We start from the raw sequence: 16,957 nt of genomic DNA, 5'->3' as shown, positions 1-16,957 counted from the left end.
TCTGCGTAAATTTATTTTTATTATATTTGGAAACATGTTTTAACAATAAAGAGTTGTTATTTTTTCTGATTATATTAGACCGACCAATTATGTCGTGAGTAAGCGAGAGTTTTCAGCCTGAATTACTGTTATGAATTTTTATGTTGCGTATCGCTGTAGGTAAATTGAGCGTGTGTGTGTTTTTTAAAAAATATTGCAACTTTCTCTATGAGAATTATTAGATGATTAACAGACTTTTGAGCAATGTTGAAAGATAAGTTCTAAAAGGTATCGTTTCTGATTATTGTTGCTGGCATAGGTAACGCGGCGAAACTTTTGTCAGTTTTAAATAAATAATGGAAACTAATACAGGCATGTCATTCAGATCCCCACTTCATCTCGGATTTTAAAATATATTGTAACAGCTTCATGTATTTTGATATTTATTTCTTTGAATGACGGGCATGTTTAAATATATGTTCAAATTGTTCTGTTATTGACTGAAAATTTATGAGTTCTTATGTCTTGTAATCATTTTTTTTTTTGGAAATTATTTCATACGCAGGCATAGTATTTAAATTAAAGCATAAAAGTAACAAATATTTCTTCTCAAATCTAAAACTTGTACAGGAGCTTGGCGAGAAGCTACTCGCCAACAAAGCAAATGTACACAAAATACTTGAGAGCCGTTAAAATAATTAATAGTTAAGTAAAAAGTGTTTTTATGAAACTTAAATGTTATTTGAACTCATAATATACAATGTTTTATTACATTTATAGGTAAAATCAGCAAAAAAATTTAAAAATTATAGGCAACTGAGGGATATGTAGTCGTTGTATGCATATGTATGCTGTTTTTTCTTTATTTAGAAGAAAAAACATTCGTACATACCTGTGAAAAGTTACTCCCCCTCCTGGTGTGGCTTTTTCTTCACAGTTCATAATGCTACAATACTGCACTATTGCTATAAATCTAATTTTTCTATTCTACAGTTAAATGTTTAAGATGTATCATTCATGACTTCAGCTAATGAAAACTTCTTCAGTGGTTACGGTCGACTCGAAGTTGCTCCCCAGGTCACGTGATACTGTTGCCGTACCATGATAGTAGGGTTGCACTCTCTCCATCTATTCCTTCTCAATGGTCATTTCCCTCTCTAACAGTGCCCAACATGATTGAAAATATTGAAAACGTAAAACAATTTTTTTAAGAGTTAAATTTCTTCTTTTGTTCACAGCATGAAATATGTGTACAGAGCTGTTCATTACTACAGTTATAAATATCTTTTACCCCAACTGAAAATTATTTTAAAGTACACTTTTTTGTGTTTATATAAGAGATTCTATGTAATACATATAATGTATTAGAAATATCTATTTGTGTTTTAAATTTCGTAATAAGAGAACACAACACTAATTTCACATTTTAAACGTTTTGTCCATCAAAACTATGTTTGCTGTTAAAAAAAAAAAAAAAAAAAAAAAAAAAAAACAATAATAAGAATTTCGCAGACAGAAATATTAATTTGTTTTTCTTACATGGTTATGCTCCGTTGTTTCTCCCCTTTTGTTTAAAGGATTAACAAATAATTGCAATCGAAATATTATTAGAATCATAAATGATCACCGGTTTTGAAAATGGATTTTCATTAAATTTATTTCAGATTTTTGGTTACAGTACTGTTTATAGATACATATTTCTTTCAGTTCTCATATTCAACATATTAAAAAATATAAAATAAAAGTGCGCATCTTTTAAACTTTTTCTCACGTACAAAATTTTTTTTTAGAATTCCAAATTGGGAGTTTTCGCAGTTCGATTCGACAGTTTCGTTTTTAGAGACTATTTTAGGCATGGCTTTTTTAAAAATTATATTGCAAATCATAAATGGCTTATATGTGTCAATTTTCATTTCAACTTGAATGATACAGATTAAAATTCGAAAGAATATTTAGTATATCGTTACCTGTTGTATCATCATACTGTTGACTTGAGGATTAGTTGGCTTAATGTTGCTCTGAGACGACGATATATGTAAAAAGAAAACATTTTTTGTACCTATAAGTTCAAATAAAGCAGTCGCTGCTGATAAATTCGTAAATTTCTTTTCATTGGTAACGTTATGATGATAATCCTTTCTGCGCTAACTATGATGATTTACTGTGGATGATAGTTTAATGGTATATTATGTTTAAGACTTTGTGAGTAATGCATTTAGTTATTGGACTGAAACTTTTATGTACCGAATTTCATTTGTCTGTACCATAGATCACTACAGCTGTTAGAAAATGAAAATTAAATAAATGAATAAAAATGCACTAATATGCATGTTAATCATTTTGTCATCTGATTTAATTATATTTTAGCAAACATGTACTTCGGCTGATAATATATTTCAGCGAATGTAAGCGAATATTCTATGTCCAACATTGTAATAACTGGAAATTTAACAAAAGGAAAGGTCAACCTTTTAACTATATAATCCTTGATGAACTCACGCAGTAATTGCAAAAACTTATGACGCCACACCCCAACAATTCCATCGCATATTGGAACTAGAATCTAAATCACGCCGAAAGACTTTTTTGCAACAGCAACCTCTTTAGAAAAAATAAGTTTAAGAACCATTTTTTGGTTGCAACGCATTAAATTGAGAAAGTAATGCACAAAGTGCCTTCCTTTGATATGTTTAAATTGGGGGTTTACAAGTTAAACTCTTCATAATCCCCTGCCATAAAAAAAGACAAGAAAAAAATATCTTGTCACCTACTTACATTTGACTCGAAGGACAAATGTCTCTGTGACAGGAGTCTTGAACTCATCACTCTTTGCTTGGCAAACAAACTGGGAGGCGTCATCCGTTGCCGTGACAACGAAAGTAATTCGACTCCTGGTGGAGATGCCTCCATAGGAAGCGCTGAGGGTTTCTTCACGGTGATCTCGAAGGAAGAGCCCGTCACGCTGCCAGGAGATGCGAGACATGGGATTGCTGCTGGATGAAGTGCACGTCAACGTTATCTGCAAAAAAGGAATATTGTTTCTCCACCGAATTTAATAATAAGATAGACATTTTTCTTCTATATGCATCGGTAACATGAACAGGGGTTAGTGCTGCGGTGCAGAGAGATGGGTTTGCGTTGCGGTGTGGTATTTCGTCAGCGCAAAAACCGTAATAATCAAAAATTTAATGAATAAATAAATCAAAAATAAATCTATATTTTTTAAGGTAACGATGTTTTTTTTTTCCATCTTTTTTGACCAGGAAGTTGTATAGCAAGCAGCCGTAAAACTTGGCACACAATTTGAATGTACCCCGGAAAACTTCACCTCGAAGCCGGAATTCGAAATTTCAAATTAGTTTCTTTTTATCTATATTTCAAGTTGAAATTTCATATTTCGCCTAATTGGAGTGTAAAACAATCCCCCCCCCCCCAACATTATGTGTCACTGCAAAGATGTATTTATTTATTTATTTTGTTTTTTGAACAATATGTTTGTTCTATTTCTCTCATTTAATTACAACAGGAGATACAAGCGATTTTAATTGAGTCAATTTTTAAGACTAATCTCAAATTACATTACATTTGGTAAAACAATCACATTTTTTTATGTTTCTTTGTTTTGATTCTTTAAGTTTATTGACCATAAATTTGAAAACGATCTTCGAACATCTCACGGGATCCACCCCTTCCTCCTTTTCTCAAACGAGAGCGTTTCGCATATTTTCTTTACATTTTTTAAAAACATTTGGGGAAGTTTTCCTTGTTGTTTACGAACGTTTTATTATTTTTATTTTAGGTTAAATAAATTGTGCGTTTGTTAATTGATTTTCTTTTTCGTTTTGCTGTATTTCAATATGAATAATAATTTAAAGTCGCTGGGCAAATTTGGAGAAAAACAAGTAAACAGAGTTGCGGGATAATTTAAAGTTTGAAAGCTTACTGCTAAATGTAATGTAATGTACTTTTTGTTTATTTCGCGAAATGTTTAAATCTGCAAAGAATTGTTTTTAAGTCTTTAAAGGGTGTGAACAAATTTTAGTTAAAGAAACTGATTTTTTTTACGACAGGGGGAGGGAATATTTATTTTAATCAAGGGACTTTTTTTTTTCTTTTTCATTTTCACAAACGATTGCTTCTCGATGTTTTTTCCCCAATCTGGGGCGGTGGAATGGGATTTCCCTTTTGTCCTCGATGTACTACGTTTTTCAATTCAGTTCTTTTCTGCTGGGGGAAGAGGAGAGCAGGATTTTTGTTGAAAAGATCGAATCGGTAATTTACCGGAGTTCGTTTCGCTCGCTAATCGGCTGGGATACGGTAGCGAGGTTACTTGGCGAGTTTGACGATAAACAATCGAGTTGTGAGTTTTTTTTTACATTTGGAAGTTACAGTTCAATGTAATTTTATGTCTTTTTTTGTATATTTTTCGAAATGTTTGAATTTGCAAAAAAAAAAAAAAAATCTGCTTCACTCGCTAAATGGCTGGGTTACGGCAGCATGATAGCGAGACGCGTTAGGTGAAGAATAATACAATTGGTGCATTATTTTATGTTTAAAAACAACTGTAAATCTATATTTATGTCTAAGCGAATTATTTTAAATTTCAAAGAAACATTTTTTTTAATGGTGTGTACGCATTTTAGTTAAAGAAAAATTATTATTTTACATGAGAGAGGTTGGTAGGTGGATTTTTATTCATTCGAAGGAATTACTTAGCTCGGGCACTGCCGTGCGGGTACTGCTAGTAAGTAAGTAAAATAAAGAAAAGAAATTAGTTTTGACCAATTAATCTTTACACTGAATAATATCAATTAGGCTAGGGATATCATCATAACTGTCATTGCTATTATCATTATCATTACTAATATTACTCTTATTATTACTAGTATTATTATTGATATTGTTAATGTTATTGTTGTCGTTGTCATTAGTATATTGTTTTATTATCATAATTGTGACATTGCAATAAATATTATTATTATCATTATTATCATTTTCACAATCATTTCAACTATTATTATAATTTACGTGAAATACACCGCCAGCTCAGTCATTTCAGTCCAGCTCAGTGATTCTATATTAGCTACCAGTTTGTTTCGCACTCTTGGCTTCCATAAGAGGTTTTCCATCTCCAGCTCAGTCACTTTCCTATGCCGGGCTGATGAGTGCTAATAAGCACGAAACTGCAGTCCTCGGCTGGAAATGACTAAGCTGGCGGTGTATTTCACGTATTTCTGCTTTAGCCCTGGCTAAAGGGCGGTAATTTACTGAATATATTATTATTATTATTATTATTTGTTTATGAATTATGTTTTACTTCTAGAAATATTCCTTCCTCCTTCGGTTGTTCTAGTGTAACAGTACGTTGTAGCTTAATCCCTGTAGGACTTATTGTAGACCGCGCTTATTATTCAATTTCATAATCTGAGAACATGGAATCAAATGTAGGGGATGGCCATTCCCCGTTAGGGCGATGCTGCAGCCCCTCAAATACTATATAATAACCCTTCCCCTCCATCATTGTGCCAAATTTATTAATTTTGCTTAAAATGCTTTCGCTTTTAGTTTTTCTTATATTCTAATTTATAACTTTATTTGATTCATATTTGAAATTATTTAATATTTATTTTTTATTAATGTAATAAGTTAATATATATTAAATAATTTTTGAAAATAACTCAATTTTTAGAAGTTATACTTTGTTTTTCGTCCGTAGTTTATTTGACTATTTAGTTTAGTTTTAATTTATTATCATTTTAATGCTTAATTTGAAACTAAATGTATTGCTTGTATGCTTTGTTATCGTACTTTTTTTGTGATTTTATTATTTAAGCATTTCTCTTTTAATTTCATTATTTTTTACGTTTTTTACATTTTTCATAAGAAAACATAACACAAATACGCTAAAACACTGGTAATGATTTAGAGGTTGTTTTTTAATTCTGCGTTGAAAATTAAGAATCTCTTAAAAACGTAAAAGGCGAATCTTTCTGCGTTGGATATTGGGAATATCTCAAAACCATAACTGTAATAAACATTACATAAAGATACTAAAAGATATCAAAGGCGAATTTCGACATTTTACCACAGGTACTTTGCGAGTACCTCTACTTATGCACAAAATGTTAGATAACGTAATAAATGAGATTGTGTTTATTAATCAAAACATCTATTTACGACGAATCCCCCTTTTTTAAGTTTATTGCTTTCCTAAAATATTTCCAGAAAACTGCATATTTTGTCTAAAATACTTTATATATATATATATATATATATACAGGTAGTTATCAAAATAACGGAAACACCTGCAAATAAAAGTGACATTTTTGAATGCGCTTTGTAAGAATAAAACTAGATATCTATTTTTTTTATAAATAGCAATATACATGATCTGATAGTATTTGGTAGTTAAACGGAAGTTCTGGAAGTCTTGGATCTTTTTTAAGCGCGTGAAATGTCGGACCTCTCAATTTTTTAAAGAGGCCAAATTGTTGGAGCGCGTCTAGCTGGAGCAAATGCAACTGAAACATCTCAAATTTTTGGTGTTTCTAGAGGTACAATATCTAAAGTTATGCTAGCATACACACATCGCGGTAAGACAAGCTTGACAAAGCAAAACAGTGGAAGGAAAGAGAAACTCACTGAAAGAAACCTATATATATATATATATATATATATATATATATATATATATATATATATATATATATATATATATATATATATATATATATATATATATATATATATATATATATATATATAGTCTTTTAAACTGTTATTGTTTATTAAAAGTACAGAAGTGTACATAAGTCTACCTTTCTAAAACTATTTCACGTAAATAATACGAAAAATTGTTTTTACAATAAATAAAAACAACAAATGTTTCTAAAACAAAGGGAAAAGTAAATTAGTCAACAAGAAGAAAAATGAAAAAAAAAAAAAAAAAAAAACAGAAAAAATGCACAAGAGTTTTAAATGTTGAAAAACTTTGAGTGCAAAAAAATTAAAAAAAAAAATATTGAGCTGCAGTTTTTTTTTTCTTCTGCGAACTATAAATCGTGCAAAAGCATAATTTTCAGCAAAATCTGAAAAACTTTTCATATTATTGGAAAACTTTCGCAAACACTCCTTTATCATTATTATCAGCTCAGTGTCATTTGCGTTAGAATAATGAAGAAATATGGAAACTCAAAATGATGTATTCTTCCATAAATCCATCCAAGGCTTTCAGTAAAATGATGCATAGTAGAGAAAGTTTAAAGAAAAGTAAAATTAAGATATTGTACGCTGCGCTAGACAGAAGAAATGATAATCCTTTTATGTAGCGTATTCTTTTTAGGATTCCAAAAGGAAAATTATTTGGAACTCTGAAGTTATTAGTAAAGGTTATATGCAAACAAGATAATGTGGGTCAAAGTGAAATGGTAAAATATTTTCCAGAAAATATTCTAATAAGCGGGATCGACTGTATTTATATATATATATATATATATATATATATGAATGAATTTTTTGAATCTTAACCTGTTTTTTCCCGATATTTTGATGACTTTCAGAAAATCAAGTGCAAAATCAAGTGTTCTCTTTGTGTTCTTACAGAGCAAAAAATCTCTTTTTGTTACATACTGTAATTTCAATATACTTGTTATCTCAACATAAAATATTTAGATTAACTTTTAAGTTTTCAATGTCTAGTTAAACTTTTCGGTAAGTAATTTATTTTTTTTAACCATGAAATTCGTCTAAAATTAAGGTGATAGCTTGATGTTCTTCCGTTACCAAAATACTACTTCTCAGTTTTTTCACCAAGAACCTATTGGGTATAGAAACTAGTGTTTTTTTTTTTTTTTTTTCAATTGTATTTTATGCAAAGCATAATCATGTTCCTTGTCAAGGAGGCTCAGTTAGAATCTTAATATAGAATTAATTTACATGGTTTTTAATGGTAATGGTAGGACATTTTTCTATAAGCTGATACATGGTAAAATTTTAGAATGCTGGTGGAAAACAAACTATTGTTTAAAAGGTAGTAGTCACATTTTAAACATATATTATAAGTTATATTTGTACAAAAATTATGTGTACTTTCATTAAAAAAATCAACTTTTATTTATTTATTTTTTTAAATGTTTGATTTTATTTATTCTATTGAATGTGGAAAAAAATCATCAAAACTACACTTAAAAGTTCCTAAGCATGTGAAAATACATTTGGTATGACATATTACTGATATAACAAGAGAATTTAAGCAGAAACATTTGCTTAAAAACTTGATATTTATATTGAATCAATACAATATTGAAACTACTTTCAGATTTATTAACACAAGTCACAGAAAAAGGACTGTTGAGAGCATTTGCTTAACAGTTAAACATACTGCGAAGAGATCAGTGAATTCAAAGATAAATTTTCAAAAATATTGAGTGATATACATTTTCATCCTGACACACAAAATATTCACTATTTGAACCCTGTAACAAATTATGTTATTGAATAAATACAGTATTTCAACAAATCGATGGAGATTTCACTTCAGACTAACAATCACCAGACGGACAGTTATAAATAATATTAAAAAGAAGATACAGCTGAATCAAAAGCACCAAATGATGAGAATATGTGAAAGGATTCATAACATTTGGACAAGTTTTGTTAGTTGAATAGAAGGGGAAGAATTTAACAAAGGGAAATGTTGGACAGGTATTTCATATAGAAGATGAAGGAGTAAAAATATCTTGTTTGAGAATGCATAATAATGTAGGAATTATCTTTGAATTCTCTGACAAAGAAGATAAAGGTTGTACGGATTAGGGTAATATTTTTGAATATTACAAGAATTCAGAATCGTAGCAGATGACTCAGGTATTAGATGTCATTGTTTCAGACTGCTGTATTAGCTGAATAAATGTTTGTAAGTTGAAATTTACCAAGTTAAATTGTTTTCGACTTCTTGTCCTTCCTTTACCCTTAAAATATACACAATTTATACTTGAAATAATTATTTTTTAAAACTGGAGGTGAAATTGTAATGATTGAACTGTATGTGCTCTTATTTTTATATCATTTTTCCTTTTATAGGTTGACTGAACTTTTGGGAAGAACATGATTGCGTGAAAACAAGTCGCAAAAATGTCTTTCCGTTATCGCTTTTAAAATTTCATTTGTAAAGAAAGTAAATGGCAAAAAAATTCTGACTTTGGCTTTTTTAGCAACTTACTATGATGTGTATTAAAGTCTATGTATCATATTTTGAAGAAAAAAAAATTAATATGCTCACCAGACAGAAATGCATCGATCTTTTGTTCAAACTGTCCTTCCGTTACCTCTGGATTCACAATATAACAATCCATTCGCGATAACTCGAAGTCTGAGAACTTTAATATTACTATCACTCGAAGTATTTATTAGGTCAGGATCCCTTTGTCTTTAATTCCATGCTAATTATTCTCAAAGTCTCGAAGTTAACTTCCTTTAACTCAAAGTTTTTTTCAAAGATGACTCGATTTTTTTTTTTCAAAAGAACGAAGAAAAAAAGAAAAAATTGACTATCAGGGGAAAATTAATTTATCTTCATTTGAAATTCCTGCTAATTAGATTTCTAAAGCAAGAAGAACGCCTGCTAAGTTGAGCCAATGGGCGATAAAGGAGTTACACGCGCGGAAATGATTTAGCTTGTTTTCTTTTTTTCAGGGGTGCCCACCTAGAGGGGGGGGGGGGGTCATGGCGCAGGCTGCGCCATTGACATTTTTAGGAAGGGTTCTTTTAGGGCATATTGTCCTCTTTTTGGAGGGGGACTTCCGATTGGGAGGAGGGGCGCCTCGTAGTTTGGGGGTGGGCACCCCTGTTTTTTATGTATTTATTTTTTTTTTTTTTTGGACTGTACTGTTTACACTTTGACATGATGCTGGACTACGAATTTGCTTTTAAACTTTCAGGTTGTCAAGTCAACTGACTGCACATTCATTCAAAGGCTGACGTAAGTTAACATGCGTTCCCTTCATTCTTTAGTTCGACCATTTGCTGATTAGTTCCTGAGAGACAGATTGAGTTTTCTTTACTATTAAAGATGCCCTGTCAATGATATTAAGAGAAAAAGAGAAACTTCTAAAGCTGTAGTACCAATGAATCCGAAATTGAAACGAATGAAGATGTGCACCTTTCCTGAAGTAGAATCAGCACCTTTCCTGAATCAATCAGAACTTCCTGATTGTTCTTGGATAGAACAATCAGGAAGTTCTGTCCAAGTGGTTAAATCAGTATCGAAATCAAAACCATGCTTTTGATTTTTTTCTCTCACTATTTTTGATTAAACTGTGAATATTGTGCTTAAAAAATTTTAAGTTCTATAATTTTCTCTGTTATATGTACATATTAATTAAAATATTCGATTAAAATGTCAAAAAACAGAAATTAGCGATATGTCGAACTTTCGGCAAGTCGAAGTATATATATATATATATATATATATATATATATATATATATATATATATATATACCCACACACATTCGCGTACATATTCTGGGTGAAACCCGGTGCGTTAATTTGTAGTGTCACCCCCTCCCCTACACACACAAACGCATAAAAAAGGTTTTACTATCCTATGTAAACACGATAACGTGAAATGCATAAAACTCATTTACATTTGTGTTATAAATTTTGAGTGGGCTAACGTACAAACGACAGACACAAACTATGAATTTTATATAACTGGCCGTAGACGCAAATGTTCTTCCCGTCGAGAGCTCAAAAAAGTAAGGAGGTGTATGAAATTGATGGCCCTTTAATTGAACTGGTTATTTAAATACCAATCAAGTGACAAACTCTAAAGTTTTTAAAAAGTATTTTTATCTTCGTATTAAAATTTTTTTATAAGGATCACAATGTTTTGAACCAAAAGCGATACATATGTATGTATATTTCTTTTAATTAAGAATGCTGTAATCATCATTGAATATTTTAGTTAGATAAAAATAATGGGATTTAGTTTTTCGGGATAAGAGGAAGTCGTTACTAGGTATGAGTATTAACAATAGAAACCTCATTATGAGTATAGTATTCACTCCACAATGTAGGGTGGTAAAGAGGGACCCGGTTGTTTACCCCCGGAAAATTTTGAAATTTGCAGTCTTAAAAATACATTTTATCTTTATATTTTTCAAAAACTTGCAATTCTACTTTAGGTGTCCCCCCCCCCCCGACGGGTGACACCTGGGGGTTTTCTTCTATATGTGGGGTAAAGTGATAATAATGTTCCGCTATAATTTTCCGTAAAATATAACTTTTCAACGTTTATTTAGAAACCTGTAACTTAACTATTTCGCGATGTCCCGCTTTTCCCCATGTTGGAAATGCAGTTTTTAGCAAACCCTCTGAACAAATTGCTTTTTTAAACACGATTTTAGTGTAAACTAAGCTGAACTACTGTTTGAGCATTCTTTAAAATTGCACCAAAAATGTTATCCCCCTCATTCAACATTTGCTGCACAACATTTGCTAGTAACTGATGTTTCCTGAACGAGCATACATTTTCTCCTCTGCTTAGATAGGCTACACTAAGCTCAATTAATAATATATTTCGTATTTCGTTGTTAATAAACAACTCAACTTTAAAAATTTGCTCTTCAGGTTGTTTAAACTTGTTAAAAATTTTAAAAATATTTTTATGAAAAATATTTTTTAAAAAAATGAGCACACAAAGCAATTTTTTTAGTTGTTACTTTGTTATTTAATGAGAAAAAAAACCTTTAAAGCTTTCTCGCGCATACATTTCTTATCAAAAATTCGTAAAAACTTTCATAGTTATCATACAATCCTTCATGATAAGTAAGACAGTTGGAATTTAAATAAATAGAAAACTAAACATACAAACTCCAACGTACACACCACAATTTCTCAACTTAAATGTAACGTATTATCTGGAAAAGCGCGCAAAGAAGTTGCACAAGGCATAAAAAGCAATTTCGGCCTAGACACTTAATAGAGAATAATTTTGCCCAAGGGGTTTTCTTCTTTTGCTCTTTGTTGCTCATAAAACAAATATTAATTAGAAAGTCTCGGTGGAGCGATGTAGTTTTTACATGGTAATATAAATTAAACTGTCATTGAGCATCAATAAATTAATTCATTGGACACATTGTTGGACATTTTTTATGTGGTATTAAGACAGTTGTGCACATAGTTTACAATAAAAAGAAAAAAACAGAATATTCCTCAAAGAAAGAAGACGAAACTACCCTTTAATTATTTATTACTTTGAACTAATTACATGAATAATAATGAAATGTTGTTGTTTTTTTCTTGGGACAAGACAAACAACAATATCGTGTTCGGTACGAAAAAAAAGTCAATTAAAAGTATACGTGAAACATAAGGATGGAATAAATGCTTTAATGAAACATTGAACTGTGTTAAAACGCAGACATACATGGTTTTGCTTGACAACATAATATGTCTTATGGTTTAAAAAATAAATTGAAGAAAAAATATTTCTGTCTTCAAAATAAATCAAACGTAAAAAAAAACGCTTTATATCTAATAACTTCTATGCTTAAAAACAAATATAGTTTGCTCTCTGTTAAACGATGCTCTCTTTAACGATTTTCTTTACTTTAATGACGCCTTTTAACGGTCCCGGATGCTCCACTGTAGTTTTAAAAGCATTCTATTTAAGGACACATTCTACTTAAGGACGATTTTTTGTGGTCAATTGAAAGTCGTTAAACAGAGTCAACTGTATTAACTGTATATTTCAGAGATTAACCTTAACACACGGTTCACAATGCAGGAAAATTTACGGTAAAGGTTACTGTAAAATGGAGCGTTTTGCTAAACAGGAACAAAAATGCAGTACATTTTATCGAAAGTAATCGATTGCAGTGCCAATTGGTACAAAGCATAAGTTATGGAGCAAAGCATGGATTTTTTCCATTCCAACTTTCCTGTTGAGACATATCGCGTATAAGGGTATACTATCCAGTCTGACTAAATAAGTATAGGTATAGAGTCCGTTACCTGTATTTTGTTCATTTTTACTTAGTGCGAAAAAATAAAACCAGTGGGTTTTTCCCCGTAAAGTTTTACCGCAAGCCGTAAAGTTTGCCGCAAAATTTCATGATAGTTTTTAACAGAGCTTTCCCTCCAGCTAATTATAAACCAAGTGCTGTAAACAATTTTTCCTTTGCCATGTAATAGTGGTGTGAAACAGATAAAAACAACGATTTTTAAACTAAAACATCGGTGGTATCGATAAGTTGACCAAAAACCATCTATGTTTTGAGACACCGTTTCTCTGAAACATCTATTTGTTTTCATGTATATTACTGTAAAATAAACTCTAATAACTCTTTAAATGATCGAGCTGAAATGTCATGGCTAATTTTTTGCCTGAATTGTCATGGACTATGTCGTACTGTTTTTTTTTTATTTTTTAAATATTTGCTCTGTTTACAAAACTTCCCCCCCCCCCGAAAAAAACAGATAACTTAAAATTTTAAGCCTAAAATTTGTCTATAGTAGCAAGAACTAAATTAATATTTTAATATTTATTTGTATTTCAATATAAATTAGCAAAATGTAGTAAAAGTAAAAAAGTAAAGACAGTTCACCAATGAAGGCCATGTAGACCAAAAAGATCAACCTAACTGATGATAAAGCATTATCAACAAGCACTTTGTATCAAGATGTAAGCATGTAGCAACAATTATTACAAAAGAGTCTTGTCAAACACTATAACAGACTAAGATATTATTTTAAAGTAAAAATTTTGTTTTTTCATTATCTGAAAAGTGTCGCTATGTACCGTTCGTGTGACTGCATAGCCCTAGAAAAGTATATGGCAGGACATTGGACAACCATTATAAGGTACCTCAGGGTCGGATAGAGTAAATTTGGCGTTTTTTTTTTTCAAATTTGGCCTTGTGGGAACCCGCGTTGCTAACCAAGCAAATTTCTTATTTTTTGTTAAAAAACTAACAATCCTAATTTATGCTTTTCATTTCTCGTACTTTTATATTGTTTTTTATGAGTTATGTAATGAATTGAAAAAAGTTAGAGTTAATTGAATCACGGAAAAGAGATACATTAAGCCCTAAAACTAAGATTGTCCTTATTTGGTATACTTAGCCTACTAATTAGATGATTTAAGAAAATTGTCACACCTTACTAGTTATTGCTATTTAAGAGGAAAATATTAAGTAATGTAATTACTTAGCAATGCATTTTAATTTTAAATTTACCATATATACTTTTCAAGTAGCATAATAATCCGTTTTCCGTTTTCCACAAATAATGAAAAAGCTGATAGTTAACGAACTGATAAACATTTTAAGCATTCAAATTTAGTGACGATGTCTTGAACTTAAGTAAATAAAAATAAAAGTAAGTCGATTTAACTTCACTGCTTCAGAACATGATTTTATAAATGTTTTTTTTTATCGGAGCGAAAACACCGCCGCATTAGATAAGAATTCACCGAAAGGTAGAGATAAAACAGTAACTAAATTGCTTTTAGATTTAATTTTAATATCTGGAATTCAAGCTGTAAATTCAACTTTTAAGAAGAAAAAATGTAAAGCCCAATAGATTTGTCTGAGTATAACACTTTTTTTAAATTGAAATATATATTTTCAGTTATCTCCTGTACTAAAAATAAGCTTTAATTTTCTTTAGTTATTACGTAGCTTTCAAACTTAGCAATAAACATAGTTCGTAGTTCTTTTTTTAATTCACTGCTCGTTTAGTAATCCTAATTATTTTTTTTCTATGCAAATGATATCAGAATATTGACACATCGTTTTGAATAAACATCTAGCAATGAATATTTTAATAAAAAGCGCTTTTAGAGCATAAAAATCAGCTTTGAAAAAAATCGCGTTCGATGCAAAAACCAGTAACAATATAAAAAAATGAACTTTTCAACACTTAATTATTCTTCAAACAATTTTCAAAGCCATTATCCAAGCCCAAAAAGAGTTTTCTTTCAAAAAAGTTGAAAGTAAATTAAGTAACTTGCAATATGCTCTGCTCTACTGGAATTAACATATATCTTTTATATTTACTTCAATTACTGTGTTTTTTTATTTTAATTAACATGAACTAAATAAGCAAACGAGAAAAAAAATGCGAAAAAACGAAAAAAGAAATCACGTCCAACCCTTCCAGACATTAAAACTGCCGTCTGATAACCTTTTAAAGAGCAAGTTTAAAAAGGGAAATAAAAAGTGTTACACGTAGTCAAGTTGTAATTTAAGTCTGGAGCACAGCTAACCGATTTGTGGTCTTTAATGGCTCTTCAGCGGCAAAGATAATTATCGAAGTTCATTGCAAATTATGTTGGCGCTGCTCGCAAATTGCAAATCTTTAATAGCTCTAAATGTTAGTCAGGAGTTTTTCAGCGGCAAATGTCATTTATCGAACAGTTTTGAGAGTAAAAGACATCTAATTACGGCAGAAAACGAGTTTAACGTATTGTTGCATATATATATATATATATATATATATATATATATATATATATATATATATATATATATATATATATATATATATATCAAAGAACATATTTTTGCAACTGTTATTCCTATATACATATTTCCAGAATATATCAGAATGAGCGAAAAAGGAAGTTTGAAGCCAAAAGAGAATTTTGTAAAGAAAAAACACGAAAGATAACTTTTTATACTGTCTATATGTTCCCCACCCCGTTTTTATTTAGGAAAATCACAAGTCTAAAAATACCAATTCGAACACAAAAAATGCTGCATCAGTGGGATCAATATTTTCCGAGATATTCAAGTTCAAGATCCTAACGGACTGTACTGGAAACGGGACTTGAACATATTGCCTTGCCGGAAAAACATCGATTACAATAGGTATTAAAATCAAAAAATGCATTATACTTCTCATTACTGTAAAAAAAAAAAAAAAAAAAAATATTTTACTATGATTCGTAAAATATGCTTCGAAAGTTCCTACAGTTAAATAAAAAAATCGAACTTATTAGGCCGCTATATGGCCCTAAAAAGACTCGTGTAAAGTGCTTATAATTTAGAAAGGTTGTGTTTCATATGAATTGGTCGTACTAGGGTATTGGTCGTACTGATATCACAATTTTATGCTCGAATTTGGTTTTAAATTAATGTTTGTGACTTGACTTCCTGAAATATAGCAGGGAGGGAGGAGGCAGGCTTCGAACTATCAATATTGTAACCCTGCATTTCATATCGATCATTTTTTCACTTAGAAGTATCTAGGACAACCGGCTGCTAAAATAATGCAGTTTTAACAGAGACGTTCTGTAGGGGACGATGGCCCAAAGCGGGTAGGTTTTCGAAGAATTTTTAAAAATTATAGTTTTTAGAGTTTTATCGTAACAATTTCGGTTTTATTTAATTGCAGGGTTCTTGAACTTCAAAATAAAAAGAGATTTTTGTATTATTTCAAATCCAGTATTTATTAATTTTCAAATTTTAAACACATTTGAAAAATCCCGCTTGGCCCTACCAGGGAGCCTAAAAGCCGGTAAGCTTAACTAATTGTGGTTTGGTACATTTGCCAATCAAATATGAAGTTATAAATGATTAAAAATGGTTGACTGGCTACCTGCCATAATATAAAAAAATATAAAACAGTTGTATTTTCCAATTTAAAGTCAGCCCATTTGTTTATAAAGCATAAAGAAATAACTGATTAAATTAATAGACTAATTAATTTCCATCCTAAAAAATAATTTTTAAACTTATATTTATCCTATTTGAAATATAAAATCTAAGTCAGCACTAGGGTGGTCACAAGTTACATGGGGAAAAACTTTTTTCAACTAATCTTTTGCGGCACCCCCCTAAAATGTGCCAATAGATTGGAAAATGTGATTTGCAAAGTTTTCAAGTCATTTCGATGATATTAACACGTGCGCAAAGAGGCTAAAATTACAAAAAATAGCAATTTTTAGCAAAAAAATCGTAGTTTTTCATTT

At 30.4% G+C, this 16,957-nt stretch overlaps 1 pseudogene; it reads right to left on the bottom strand.

The window, feature by feature from the left end:
- Positions 1-16,957, bottom strand: part of LOC129234138 (nephrin-like) — a 356,279-nt pseudogene that overhangs the window by 126,172 nt on the left and 213,150 nt on the right.

This window comes from Uloborus diversus, chromosome 1 (genome assembly GCF_026930045.1).
Source record: "Uloborus diversus isolate 005 chromosome 1, Udiv.v.3.1, whole genome shotgun sequence".
NCBI lineage: Eukaryota > Metazoa > Arthropoda > Arachnida > Araneae > Uloboridae > Uloborus > Uloborus diversus.
Note: the sequence above shows the minus strand (reverse complement) of the source record. Positions and strands in the feature narration are given on the sequence as shown.